At 39.3% G+C, this 14113-nt stretch overlaps 1 pseudogene across 7 annotated transcripts; it reads right to left on the bottom strand.

The window, feature by feature from the left end:
• Positions 1–301: 301 nt before the first annotated feature.
• LOC149832429 (transcription factor TCP7 pseudogene) lies at positions 302–4383 on the bottom strand (annotated as a pseudogene). 7 transcript variants are annotated; one of them, XR_016433340.1, is made up of 2 exons: positions 3113–4383; positions 302–1113 (listed from the first exon to the last, which is right to left on the bottom strand). The product of XR_016433340.1 is annotated as a transcription factor TCP7 pseudogene, transcript variant X2 (transcript). The 7 variants fall into 7 exon arrangements; XR_016433343.1 differs by having other exon boundaries at positions 302–1086; XR_016433345.1 differs by lacking the exon at positions 302–1113 and adding an exon at positions 1121–1293.
• Between the last annotated feature and the right edge of the window lie 9730 nt (positions 4384–14113).

Below are 14113 nucleotides of genomic sequence, written 5' to 3'. Positions count from 1 at the left end.
AGAATTTAAAAATAAAACGAAAAAACCCTGAAAAACTCATTTAGCACCTATCATTGCGAACCTACCCATTATTTTCTCTCTCTAATATATATATATATATATATATATATATATATATATATATATATATATATATATATATATATATATATATATATATATATATATATATGTATATGCAGCATCAGGCATGTGGCCCAAAATCAGTTAACAGTAGCAAAAATCAGATATTGGACCCTACACTGCTAAGGTGGGAGGAGGGGCATGGCCCAACCTCAGCTTGAGCGACAAATAAAAGCAGTAGGCAACATACCGTCCACATGGGAATGAATCTAAACCTTTCACCAAACTGATCAAACGAACCATGTTTTTTGACATAAACTACCAAAATAAGAATCAGCAACCGGAGCACAAAACAACAGCATTTCTCAAGATTAAGATAAAAAATGCACTCAGGGCATTACAGACTGCTACTTCCACCGTTCTTGGAAGACTAGACTAAGCTTGTACTGTAGGAGTTCAGCATAACATTAAACTACCATGGACTGTACCACCTTCATCCTAAGTTCCATTTCGACCAAGTATTTTATATCAAAGTCAAAAATCTCGGCATATGGATGTTCTTGGTGAGGTAAAATCTCATGGTAAAATAAATTTTCTGTTGTTATCAGGAAAATATTAGCGAAACAATAAAATAGCTAAATGTAAAGAAACTATACAACAATATAGAGGAAAATTGTAAAATATATTAAAAAAAAAAGATTTTGAAATTTGTTTTTTACCGCATTAATATTATGATATTTTCAGAATGGCCTCTTCTAAAAAAAATGGATATTTCCAAAATAGGCAATACTTTAGGGATTATACTCGCTCCTGAAAAATCGCGTCAAAATCTCGATAAGAGTGAACAGGATACAAGAAACACTTGAATTATTTTACTAGTCAGGCAGCAAGAAGAAAAATATGAACCCTGCCCCAGGTTAAAATGGCGGTATAGCATACATGGAAGTGAAACCATCGATACATCCCCTCTTGACTGTGTGCATCTAGGAGATGAATTTTGCAGCTCAGACGGCAATATGGGCTCTGTTTTCAAGGTCATGTTGAATTACACTAACAGAAGACAAATTAAATGGGCTCATCATCTTCAAGATCATGTTAAATTACACCGGTGAAACAGCAAGTGAATCAACCAAGGTAAGAGAAGAAGCAAGCCCTCTCGGTAGAGACTATAGAAATCATCTTCTGTTTTAGTTCTATGACAGGTATACATTTCAAGTGATTCTGCGATCTCTGTTTACAGGAAAATATTCATGCAGCTAACACAACTAAAAAATCATGCTGCAAATGAAAGATCACGATATTCAACATGAAGCATGACGAGAAGCAAGGACAATCAGAAAAAATGTATCAACCTCCATCTCAATTAAACCATAACCTGTACACGTTTCCTATCATATAAGTAATAATTATTTCAAACTGAAAAAAAAATCAGAAATGAGATCATATTGTGACTATCATTATTTAATTAGGGTCAAACTCCAAACAGGATAAAAGAAATATGGTGTCATATATCATGTTATAACTACAGCTGAAGCAATAAATTCATTAAAAAAGAAATAACATGTACTCATCAATGAAATTAGGTAACGTGGTCAAGGAATGACCCAAGGAAAGCATGAAAAATATACAGATTAAAATAAAATAAAACACGAAACATGCTCGGATCATAAATTCTGCAGCAATTACCTTATCTATAACGTAATAGCAAAAGCAGCACAAAATTTTATCACTAAAAAGAACAAAGGGAACTGTGAAGCATTCAAGACGAGAGGGACCAGAGAAGGTTTACCTACCCTAAGATTCCAACAACATAATAAAAAAACATAGCGTGCTCCGTTTTTTTACATGGTATAAGCTAGTTATAAAGGAGAACATCCAAAAGAGGATTTTTTTTTTCTTTTTTTTTAAAGCTCTGGTTCAGATAATCTGTAAATAATGAATCTATGCAACCCCAATGAATGTCAGTGAATCATGGAAAAATGGCCAATGCCACTAATACCCTGCTATGGACGGACTCAAGAAACACTGTTTACTACAAAAAACAGTAACTCTATCGTCACCTCACTCTTAGCGCCTAAAAGTAGCCCGTTTCCACATATACATCTGGGCACCTTGAAAATTCGAATAAAAGTTGCCCCCTACAAGTTGAATATAGAATTTAATGGGCCCGTTACAACAACCAACCATGCGTCCTATGTCACTGTAAGACGTGAATCATGATGACAAAAAATAACTAGTGGCAAATGGCCATGAAACTCTTGCCACATCCTATCAATATGATGGCAAAACACTGGTTCAATATACTTCTGATTTTTAGATTTACTGCATTCGACATCCAAGGTAAACTGAAGAACAGAAGCCGAGAGAAAAAAGGCATCAATATCCAAAATTTCCTCTCAGAACACTGTCGAGTTTCTGTTTCAAAAGCCTATACGCATACGATCACCAAAACACGCCATTGAGCCTCAATAACTTCACAAGAATGCCTCATACTCCAAAGTGATTGGCATCTCGAATAATTCAGCAATGGTGTTGCCCGTTCTAGTTAGAAATACATGCTAAAATGCCATTACTGACCGGTCTTCCCTCATAAAAGAATACCTGCCACATTGTCAATCAGCTACAACAGGACCAAGTTCAGCAAAGTTGCATGAATCAATCAAACGGACTAAAAGATGACTGAGTAAACAGTACCCAAAATTCCCAATCTCAGAACAAGATGAGATCTGATTACCACTTTCAAATTCACAACCACCATGAACCAAGCACCGAAAAGGGAAAAGAAATGGATCAGTACATAATAGAAACGAAACCCAACTAAATATTTATTCATACTAAGCCACCCAATCAATCCAATTACACAAGTCAGTCCAATAGCACGACATAAAATACAGCAGAAACAACAGAGAAATTACACACCATGACTCCTTATTCTCCAAACTAATTATTCTAATCAAAATGCTTAGCCCCAAATCCCAATAGAAGAAAAATAAAAACAGATAATTGAACAAAAGGAGGGGGAGGAAAAAAAGAAAAAGAAAAAACTTACATGCTGGAAATATCTCCACCTTCCAAATTCTTCACAGCAACTCACAGATACACTTATATATAACAACGAACACCACCCATCATCGCCACCACCATCATCATCAACAACGACAAGACCATAAAAGCATAATTTCCCCACAATCACCACCAAACACAAGCCCTAATCAACGGGAATCATCCTCCCTCCGGCCGGTAACCGGAGCGCCGGAGAAGGAAGCGAGCAGGTTCAGGTGGCCCTGCCCCAGCGGGAGGTAGTTACCGAGCCTGGCGGCGGATGCCTCGCTGATCAAGGGCGGCGGGGCCGGGAAGGCGGTGAAGCGGCTGGTTCTCGCTCCGGTGGCCGCCGCCGCTGCCTGTGAGACGACGAGCTCCGGGGAAGCGAAGCTCCAGAACTGGCCGGCCTCTGGCCGTGCGGGGAGGGCGAGGAAGGCCGAGGGGGCAAAGGCGGTGGCAGGGTCGTCGTCGGGGCGGAGGCGCTTGCCGAGGATGAAGGGGGGAGGAGGGTGGGGGCCTGCGGCGGCGGCGGCGGCGGAGGGCTTGTGGTCGAGGGAGGCAGGGGTGGCTGAGGAGGAGGGGGTGCGGACGGCGGAGGCGGAGGAGAAGCTGGCGGGGGTGGTGCCGGTGCCGGTGGCGGCTATAATGGAGGGCTCGGCCTGGCGGAGGAGCCACTCGATGGTCTGGCCGTCGGACTTGTGGCCGAGCTCGCGGGTGAGCTGGAAGACGCGGGCGGCGCAGATGATGGGCATGCGGATGCGGCGGCCGCGGCCGTCGACCTTGCTGTGTCGGTCCTTCGACGACGGCTTCTTCGCCGGCTGGGGCTGCGCGGGGACGGGGGAGGAGGAGGATGGGGCCGCGCTGATGCTTGTCGTGGTGGTGGAGGTGGACCGCTGTTGTTGTTGGTGACGGGGGTCTGCTAGCGTTGGCCCTCCCCCTCCTTTTCTTCCTCCTCCTCCTCCTCCTACGCTTGTTGTGGTGGTGGTTCCCCCGCCGCCACCGTCTGTAGACATCGAAGAGAGAGAAAGAGGCTTGTGTGTGTGGGGGGGGGAGAGAGAGAGAGAGGGAATTATAAAAATCTTTCCTTGTTAGCTATCTGTATTGAAGGGTTCTGTGCGTGTGATTCCGCGCTGTGCATACAGAGAGAGGGATGTAATGATTGAAGAGAGAGAGGATAGGAGAAGGGCAGAGGGTCACATGGGGGAGATGGGACCACACCCGCTTGACATAAGGCAAAGATGTAGGGTCACTCTCTCTCTTCTCTATGACGTTACTTTTTTCTCCCCCCTTTCACTCTCGTAATCGTAAGTGCAATAACACCCCTCTTGCTTTCAATGTCATTCAGTAATAATATCTCTTTCTCTCTCTCTCTCTTTGTCATTGTGTAAAAAATATACACCTCATTCTCCAACGCTTGCGATTGCAATTTCTCTCTCTCTCTCTATATATATATATATATATATATATATATATATATATATATATATATATATATATATATATATATATATATATATATATATATACGGGCATCTAGTGGCAATGCTGTAAATCCCTTCAGTATCTCTCTCTCTCCCTTTTGGTCTGGCAAATATCCCGTTGACATGTCAAAGTTCTCGATTGGCCCAAACATGCGACGCAGTCAATGGGTTTTTGCTTCCACACCCATTCATGTCCCTTCAATCCATTATACATACCAATGCCCCCACGTCTGGAACCCACTTACTTGGACCCGGTCTCCATGGGCCCCACTTCTAGCTGCTGGATCCTTCACTATAATCCTGCCCTTGAAAATCCTTATGTGGAGTTCGGATCATACCAACCTAACCCATTAATCCCATCATTCAGTTGGTCCTATATATAAGCTCAGACTCAAATAAGGCTATAATTAATAAAGATCCAATCTCTTTGCGACTCTATACCCACCTACCATCGTAATTAGTGGCAGACATCGAAATACCCTACCTGGGATGGACAAGGTGTGGTCTGCATATGCAGCCCAATAAGGCCCGGGTCTAGCCCAGGTCAAACACTAAACAAGACCAGCCTTGGGTTCGGGTAAAATATCATGTCAATGGAGCGCAGCCTGACATGGCATGAGCCCGACCAGGTTATGGGTTCACATGGGCCTGTATTTTGGGCTCAAGCCTGACAAGAATGGGATGGGGTAATCGGCAGTCAGGGCTTGGGCTGGGCCTAATTAACTTGACCCGGATCCCACTCCCACTTGTGAATTTTGATGCATTTTGGCGCTTCATGGGACCTTGGTTCCAATCATCATGAAAAGAAATGGCAGCTGATTTAGGAACCATGGTTGCTAGTCCATTCATGCTTTTTTGGGCCCAATTACCCGTTCTCAGGTGAAAATAAGTTGGATATTCCAGATTGGACCCAACAATGATCATGCCAGTTTTTTTCCTAAAAACCAATATGCCATATTTCGCCTGACCTAGATCTGGATCCGATAGCATGAATACTATTCAGATTCTACTCATAGTGGCAAAAGTTTAAAACAACAAAAAAATGGCAGCTGGACTTTCATTTTTCTCGCATTTTTATTGATTTTTTTTTTGTAGAAAAATAAAAAATTACTAGCTGAAATGACACTAAATATCATGATAAAATTACGATATGTTGGTATAAATGATACTATCGCGATTTTTTTTCAAAATATCAATCTTGAAAACATCACAATATTTTGGCTTTTAAAATGGCGATAAAAAAATATCAGATTTTCCGCAACAATTTCAAAATAACGCCAATACATGTCAATATGATTCCACTTACCTTGTATTGTATTTCAAACATATGTTTGTTTCTGCAGAGTGTGTGTGGATATGGAGAAGATTTGATGAGTGGATATGCATCCGGATCCACCTCTGACCCTTTTTCATCACTCATGGCGTAAGTTAAAGGTCATCTTGATTCAGCCGTTGGCCACTTGGCTTGGCTCATGAATGAGTCAATTAATAAGTGATCAGAAAGCCATAAATGGTAGCATATACCTGCAGCCAACTTCTCTCAAGAATTGGTCAAGTGATCAAATGACATGCATGTACTGAGTCTACTGACCTCATTTTGTCCTGAATTCTGAGCCAGAAGTCTGTCTGATCACTGTGACCCAGTGGCACTGAGTAGTCTGGATCTTGAAAATAACTTGGACCACCGCCAGGTAGGTTGACCACTAATTGATCCATAAGTGGCTTGGTGAAACCCAGTGCCACCAATCTGAGAAAAAGTCAAGGTCTGAAGGCTGGGCGGGCCTCTGCATTAGACTTAGAGGATACTTATGTACTCTGGCATCTTATCTGCAGGAACTCTCTCTCTCTCTCTCTCTCTCTCTCTCTCTCTCTCTCTCTCTCTCTATATATATATATATATATATATATATATATATATATATATATATATATATATATATATATGTGTGTGTGTGTGTGTGTGTGTGTGTGTGTGTGTGTGTGAAATAATTAGTGGCTAGGGCAACGAGCCGAACAAAGGCCCATTGTTGTAGCAAGCCAAACCAAGTTCAAGCTCATGATATGAGCCTGAGCTAAACAAGCCAAGCTCCAACTGGTTCGTTTATACAAAATTACATTCTGAAATTATTGTTTTTTTTTTTTGGTACAGTTCCGAAACTCATGGGTGGTGTCTCTTGCTGTAAGGTTAAGGCTAGGTATACTTCCCGGCAGGAAAGAGGACCTCAAGGGTTTTACCAACTGGGCATGGTCGGTGATGAGAGGGTTTTTCTCTTAGAATTATCCAAAAAAACAAACTAGAAGTAATAGCATTATTAAAATCTGGCAAAGACTTAGATGTCACTCATCTTTGGCACCATTGTGTTTTTTGACCGACAACAAAAAAATATGACAAAGATGGTAATTCACGACTTAGAATATGACAAAATCTGGCCAATTGAATTTTTTTTTTTCTTAATGGTTGGTCAAACCATGCATGTGTGTAAGTTATCATGAAAAAAATCAGGTGCCATGTAAGTTGTTGCTAGAAAAAACTTGCGCCATGATTTCAACCAAACAAAAGAGCAAATTAACTGTCAAAGAAAAAAAGGGAAAATTGTGCTACAAATTATTGCCATCTACATCATTGTCCGTACGAAGCAGTGAAGCTCTATCTCTCAACCTATTTCATGCAAATCAAATAATCCAAACATTTGTTCCTTTTTTTTTTTTAAGAATAAAACATTTGTTCTAAATTATGTTATGGTGGGAATTAAGAATACGCTGTAGAAATTGGTAAAAATACTTTAAGAATCTCCTTAGTGGGAGGTTCCATTGACCATGGGATCTAAGATTAAAACTTGAGATCATTAAGACTGTGATCATAAAGGCATCCTGATTTGGGACTACTACTACTTTTTGAAACAAGGGTTCTTGAAAATACTACATTAATTGGAGTCCCTTTCAAATGAAGGGTAGGCATGACAAAACAGATACCTTCATTTTCCAACTTGGACAAGACTGTGATCAAAATTAAGAACCCTCCAAGTGTGAGGTGAGTCTGGATCAGCTGGTGCTATATGACTGCACAAAAATTGTGCATTAAGCACCTGATCGCCCTCCATCAGGTCTTGGGCCCTATATACACCTAACAGGCCCTGTCCCCAGGATGAAGGGTGATCAGGTGCTTAATGCACAAATATTTGTAAAATCATATATATTGCACCAGATCTTTTCACGTGCGTGGTCCAAATTTATGTGAGGGCATATACATTTCCTCATGAGACAAAGTTACCAAATATAAATGTGCTTAACAATTAGGAGCATGTATAGGGATTTCAAATCTTTCATTCTATGTCATCACATAATATAGTGTGCGGTAGCAATTATTATTTTTCCTTTATTGTTAGGCCAAGAAGCACCCGCCATCAACTACCGGCCTTCGATTGGTAAACCCTTGAGGTCCCCTTGCCCAGCTGAGAGTACACTCAACTTCGACCTTGTCGCAGTAGACACCCTCTATGGATGTCGAACTCTTGATGCCCCCGGTGACTTTTACAAGTTGCCCCTACCAGACCAGTGAAACTCTAATAATAATGACAAAAACTGATCATGAGCAAAGCAATTATTGTGGTTCTAGGCATTGTGAGAAACAAAAAAAAAAATTGATGATGACAAAAGTTGATGATCCAAATTGGCATAATCCCATGTCCCAACACCCAACCCGATCAGCCTGAAGCATGCAAAGTAAACTGATCAACAACACCTGGTTTGATGATACACTATCACTACAAGAAAAACTTTAATTAGCGATGAAAATTTGCAACAAATTTTTTTCATCGCAAATTTGTGACAGACTAGCTAGAGAAAACTATCTGTCGCTAACATTCAAATTATTTACAGAATTAATGATAGGCCAAATTTCGTAGTGCATCCTTCGCGACTTAGTGATGGATTTGCGATAAAAACATTCTGTCTCAAACTTCATCGTAATTTTGTAATGGATCATCAGCATAAATTTTCTGTCGCTACTCCATCGTAAATTTGCGATGGATGCGTGACAAAATTTTCATGTCGCTAATCCATCGCTAAATTTCTCGTAAATCCCTAATGCGAGCTCCTTTTTCCTTTCTGTTTCATTTGTCGCCCGCCCACCCATCTATCACTCGTCGACCTCCCATCGTCTGCCCGTCGACCTCCCATCGCCCACCTACCTCCTGTCGCCTGCCTACCGCCCATCGCCTGCCCGTCGACCGCCCATCGCCTGCCCGCCTACCGTTCGTCGACCTCACGTTGCCCGCCTGCCGGCCGATGACCTCCTCTATCGACGGCCTCTCATTCCCTCTCACATTCCCTCTCTCGTTGCCGGAGGGCCAACGACCCCAGCCCGCCTGTAGGTAACCCTCCCCCTTTTCTCTATGCTGGACCCCCCCCCCCCCCCCCCCGTTCCCCTATGGTTGTCGGAGGGCCAACAGAGGCCCGACAGTCTTTGTCAGGCCCTCCCCACTCGTCTGTAGTCGGCGGGGGCTGGCAGAGGCCCCGATGGCCTCTGTTAGGCCCTCCGCTTGCCCTGATCTTCGGTAGGACAGGGGGCTTCGCCCCTATCCTTTCGAATGCCGACAGAGGGCCCCCTGTCCTTTTGTTTTCACTGGCAGAGGGTGGCTTTGCCCCCCTGTTCTCGATAATTTCGATAGGGGGAGAAGCACCAAAGCCCCTTGTCTGTTTTTTCAAGAGGGGGCGGATCCTCCTGTCGAGAATTTTTGCTTCGATAGGGGGTCAGTGCCCCTACCTGTCTCACTTTCAGCAGAGGGTTGTGTCTTCCTGTCCAGGCTCATTTCTGATAGGGAGCGTCACCCGACTTATCATCCGGTAAATAACAATCATTTTAACACAATGTCTTCTGCAGATTCTGCAACGGATCCCGCTTGTGCCCCGCGACCCATGGTAAGTAAGTGACAAAAGCAATGCAAATCGGGTAAATACCCGGGGTGAGTAAGTGATGCATGTGCATCACAGGTTATTTAATTTCTTGGATGCAACACTTTTCTCTTCACACACTCACTTAGTTGTGGATATCTAGGACTGCTTTGATGGAGTTCGGAGATCATGCTGAGCATGATTTTAATGTATGAACATAGAAGTGTCCTTATTTTTTGAGTTTGGATTCCATGCTAGTCGTGGTATTAGTTAGCAGGATATTGGAGTGTATTTGTTGTAGGTACATATTTGACATTGTTTTGATATGAATGATTTGAATGCATTGCAATGTTTAATGTGATTGTATTCATGCTTGGATGAAGTTACTTTCAATTTAATTATGACTTCCATGTGAAATTGTATAATGAAAATATGCTTCAAATGAATGTATCGTGTTATGAATGATTTTGCACATGAAAATGAATGATAAGTTATCAATGCTTCAAATATGCTTCAAATGAATGGTTTTGCACATGAAAATATTAAGTTATCAATGCATGCATCATTGTTCTTGTGATTGAATGACATCATATATATATATATATATATGTGTGTGTGTGTGTGTGTGTGTGATATATATCAAATCATTACATCTACCACGAATGCATGATAAATTTGATATTTTCTTCATCATGACATTCTGATGATTTTTTTTAGCTGGTTAGGATAATATCTATAACATCATACGACAAAATGACTGCAAACCATGAATAGATCTACTGTAAGATAGTTGACAATGAGGTATCGCTTAAATATATGGATGGTGTTGACAATTTTATTAAATTTGCAATGACAAGTGTCAGTACAATGGATCCCACAATAACAAATAATAGGGTAACTTTATTCAAGTGTCATTGGTTTGATCCCACAGCAACAAGAGTCGACAAAGCCTCAGGCATTGTGGAGATGAATCATAAAGGAAGGTTTTGAACATATAAACCATTCATATTAGCCTCGCAAGCTCAACAAGTTTACTATACTTCATATCCAAGTACAAGAAAGTCAAATAGAAATGAATGGTGGGCAGTTTGCAATGTGAAGTCTAAACTATACTCCGAGTATGATCAGTTACAGGAAGACAAGTTAACTGAAGAGAGTGAATACTATCAATCAGATGATATGTATGACTTCTCTTATAGTCACGATGTCGTGCATGGTATGCATCTTTATTGATTGATGGAACATGCATGAAAGAATATGATTCAAATGATATACCAAGTGGATGAGCACCCAATGAAGAAGGTGACGAAGAAGAGGAGGAGGAAGAAGAAGAATATGAAAGTCAAACAAGTGATGAAGAATAATTCTTGAGCTAGTGAAATACATCTTGTAATACATACCCTTATTTAATGTGAATGATTTGAATGTATTGCAATGTTTGAATGTATTGCATAAAGTTATTTTCGATTTGATTATGTATCTTCGATAGGTATAGAATTATGATTTCAATATATTGAAATATATTGCAATGATTTGAATGTATTGCATGAAGTTATTTTTTATTTGATTGTGTATCTTCGATAGTTATAGATTTATAATTTGAATGTATTGAAATGTATTGCAATGACTTGAATGATTTGAATGTATTGCAATGTTTGAATGTATTGCAATGTTTGAATGTATTGCATGAAGTTATTTTCGATTTGATTATGTATCTTTGATAGGTATAGAGTTATGATTTGAATGTATTGAAATGTATTACAATGACTTGAATGATTTGAATGTATTATAATGTTTGAATATATTGCATGAAGTTCTTTTCGATTTGATTATATATCTTTGATAGGTATAGAATTATGATTTGAATGTATTGCAATATTTAAATGTATTCATGAAGTTATTTTCGATTTGATTATGTATCTTCGATAGGTATAGAGTTATGATTTGAATGTATTACAATGATTTGAATAATTTGAATGTATTGCAATGTTTGAATGTATTGCATGAAGTTATTTTTTATTTGATTATGTATCACAGATAGGTATAGAGTTATGATTTGAATGATTTGAATATATTACAATATTTGAATATCTTACATAAAGTTATTTTCGATTTCATTATGTATGCATGAAGATATAAAGTTGTGTAACTGATCCAATTGTATTGCAAGTTAAGGATAAGTTATCCATGATTAGCAAGTGATGCTATATCATATGTTTTAATGTATTGCAATATTTGATGTGAATGATTTGAATGTATTGAAATGTATTACAATGATTTGAATGATTTGAAGGTATTGCAATGTTTGAATATATTGCATGACGTTTTCTATTTGTTAGAATATGGTTCATGGAGATTACAGTGGTCAAGCACCCAATGATAGCTAGTCTCAGCCTTTATCTTCATGAGTTGCTTCGATAGGTATATCATTTAACTAATTGTATACTTGATTAGTTTAAATGTGTATTGTGTGAATTTCTAACTCATTTTTCTATAAATGATGTTTCGCCTGCACATGACCCACCTACACCAGTTGTTCATATAAGTCACGAGACAACGCTGGATGCAGGGTCTTTTCAGTCTCACACACAATGACTCATTCAAATAGTGTATATCGATAATTGAACGTAAGTATTTCATTTTTACTTATCCTATACTTATCTTATAAATATTATATATTGATAGTTAATGTGTACCAATTCATGTGCAGCGCGATGTTCGATCTACAAGAAGTAATATAAGAGATTAGGCATTCACTAGTTCAACATCTACCAGGATCGGTCGCTCAAAGGAAAGATTATCCAAAGGAGGTGTTGGATAGATTATGGTCCTCATTCATGGTATACAATCATTTCTCATAGTAAATGTGTTTCATACTTAATTTTTTGTTATAGTCATGTCTACTAACTTTATGAAATTATTTGTAGGCTTTGATTCACTTCGCGACTACGATGGAGAAGCAGGACGTGAGGAAGGTGTGGCAGAAGGTGTCTGCCAATCGATTTGTAGACATGCTGCATAATATGAAGATTGCAGCAAGAAAAACATCTGGCGGAATAGATAATCCACTGCAGTGGAAGGGCCATGACCCTCCTACTATCAGGTTAGATGTTTGAAATGCAATGTGCGATAAGTGGGTGGGGTATGAATTTCGAAACTGCTCAGCGAATGCTGCACAGAACCGAGTGAGGATGCCCGATGCCCATCTACACACAGGTGGATCTAGGACTTTTGGGAGCCACCTGAAGAAAATGGTAACTCATCAATATATATATTATCAATTTTATAGGTATTGTTGCATACCTGTTAGATAACTTTTTTATCATTTAACTTCGCAGAAAGCAGAAAAAGGAGGCATTGGGCCATACAAGGATGTGTTTGTCGAAATACATAAACGTAAGACCACGAGAGAGTTTGTATCAGAGAAGGCGAGAATGACAACGGTATGTATTTATTGTATTAATAAATATTGTAATATACAAGCTATCATAAGCATTATAATTCTTAATTATCAATACACATTGTAATCATTACTTTGTAGGAGTCATACAAGCAACATATGGTAAAGCGATATGGCGATGACTCCACTCAGCATCCGCCTTTTGATCCTGCAACATGGGTGACTGCAACAGGTGAACCCAAAAAGGGTCGTGTGTTTAGGTTTGGGAGTAATATGAACACCTCACCAGTCGTTGCCTCCTCCAGTCACGACTCACAGAGTTCTCCTGCCAGCATCAACTCCAAGCATCCAACTGACCCGCCTAATTCTTGGGATAGTGTCCGCCAACTTATTAATGACACAATGCATGACTATTTACATAAAGCAATTTCTGACATTGTCCGTAATGAGTTATGCAGCTTTTTTCGAGACAGGGGAACTTCGTCTGCAGGTGCCTGTCAGGTATGAAAGTTTCATGTGATTTGTTTCATGTCGTTAGATTTCAAGCTAGTATATGCATGATTAGAACACATATTTGCATAATTGAATCATTGTGAATTTTTTATGTCAGCCTTATAACACATCTGAATTTTGTTAATATTCTTCACTTTATTGCTAGCAAAATTATCTGTAATTCACTCATGTTACTTTGATTGCCTTAACTTAGGTACATTGCATATAATTTATTTCATTATATTTTGTTTATCAATACTAACCTTTCTTTTCTCTTATAGGATACTGGAGATAATCAGCGTAGAGGAGCTGAAGAGGCAGATCAAGACAATGAAGAACATGACGCACAGAATCTTGGCGATGATTAGATTCATGTGTTGAATTTGTTGTACCTTCTTGTTGTTTCAAAAGAAAATATTTGTAAATGTTCACTTGTAAATAATTAGAAATTTGCGAAGATTATAGTGGATCGATAAATTATTTTAGTTGCTTTTTATATGTATTTTTTATGTGTACTTTGTTTTTTATACACAAAAAATATAAATTGTATCACAGGAATTTTTTCTCGATATTTATATTTTAAATAATTTTTTGTTAATTTTGTTATTGTTTGCGACAAATTAGCAATGGATATTATCCGTCGCTATTTAGTATCGGCGTCTAATTTTATGATGGATTAGGGGCGAATATTTATCAGTCGCAAAAGTGAATCGGCCAATGATTTGCTATGAATTTTAATCTG

This window comes from Nuphar pumila, chromosome 7, assembly GCF_984573655.1.
Source record: "Nuphar pumila chromosome 7, dmNupPumi1.hap1.1, whole genome shotgun sequence".
NCBI classification, from domain to species: domain Eukaryota; kingdom Viridiplantae; phylum Streptophyta; class Magnoliopsida; order Nymphaeales; family Nymphaeaceae; genus Nuphar; species Nuphar pumila.
This window is presented reverse-complemented; position numbering and strand designations above follow the sequence as displayed.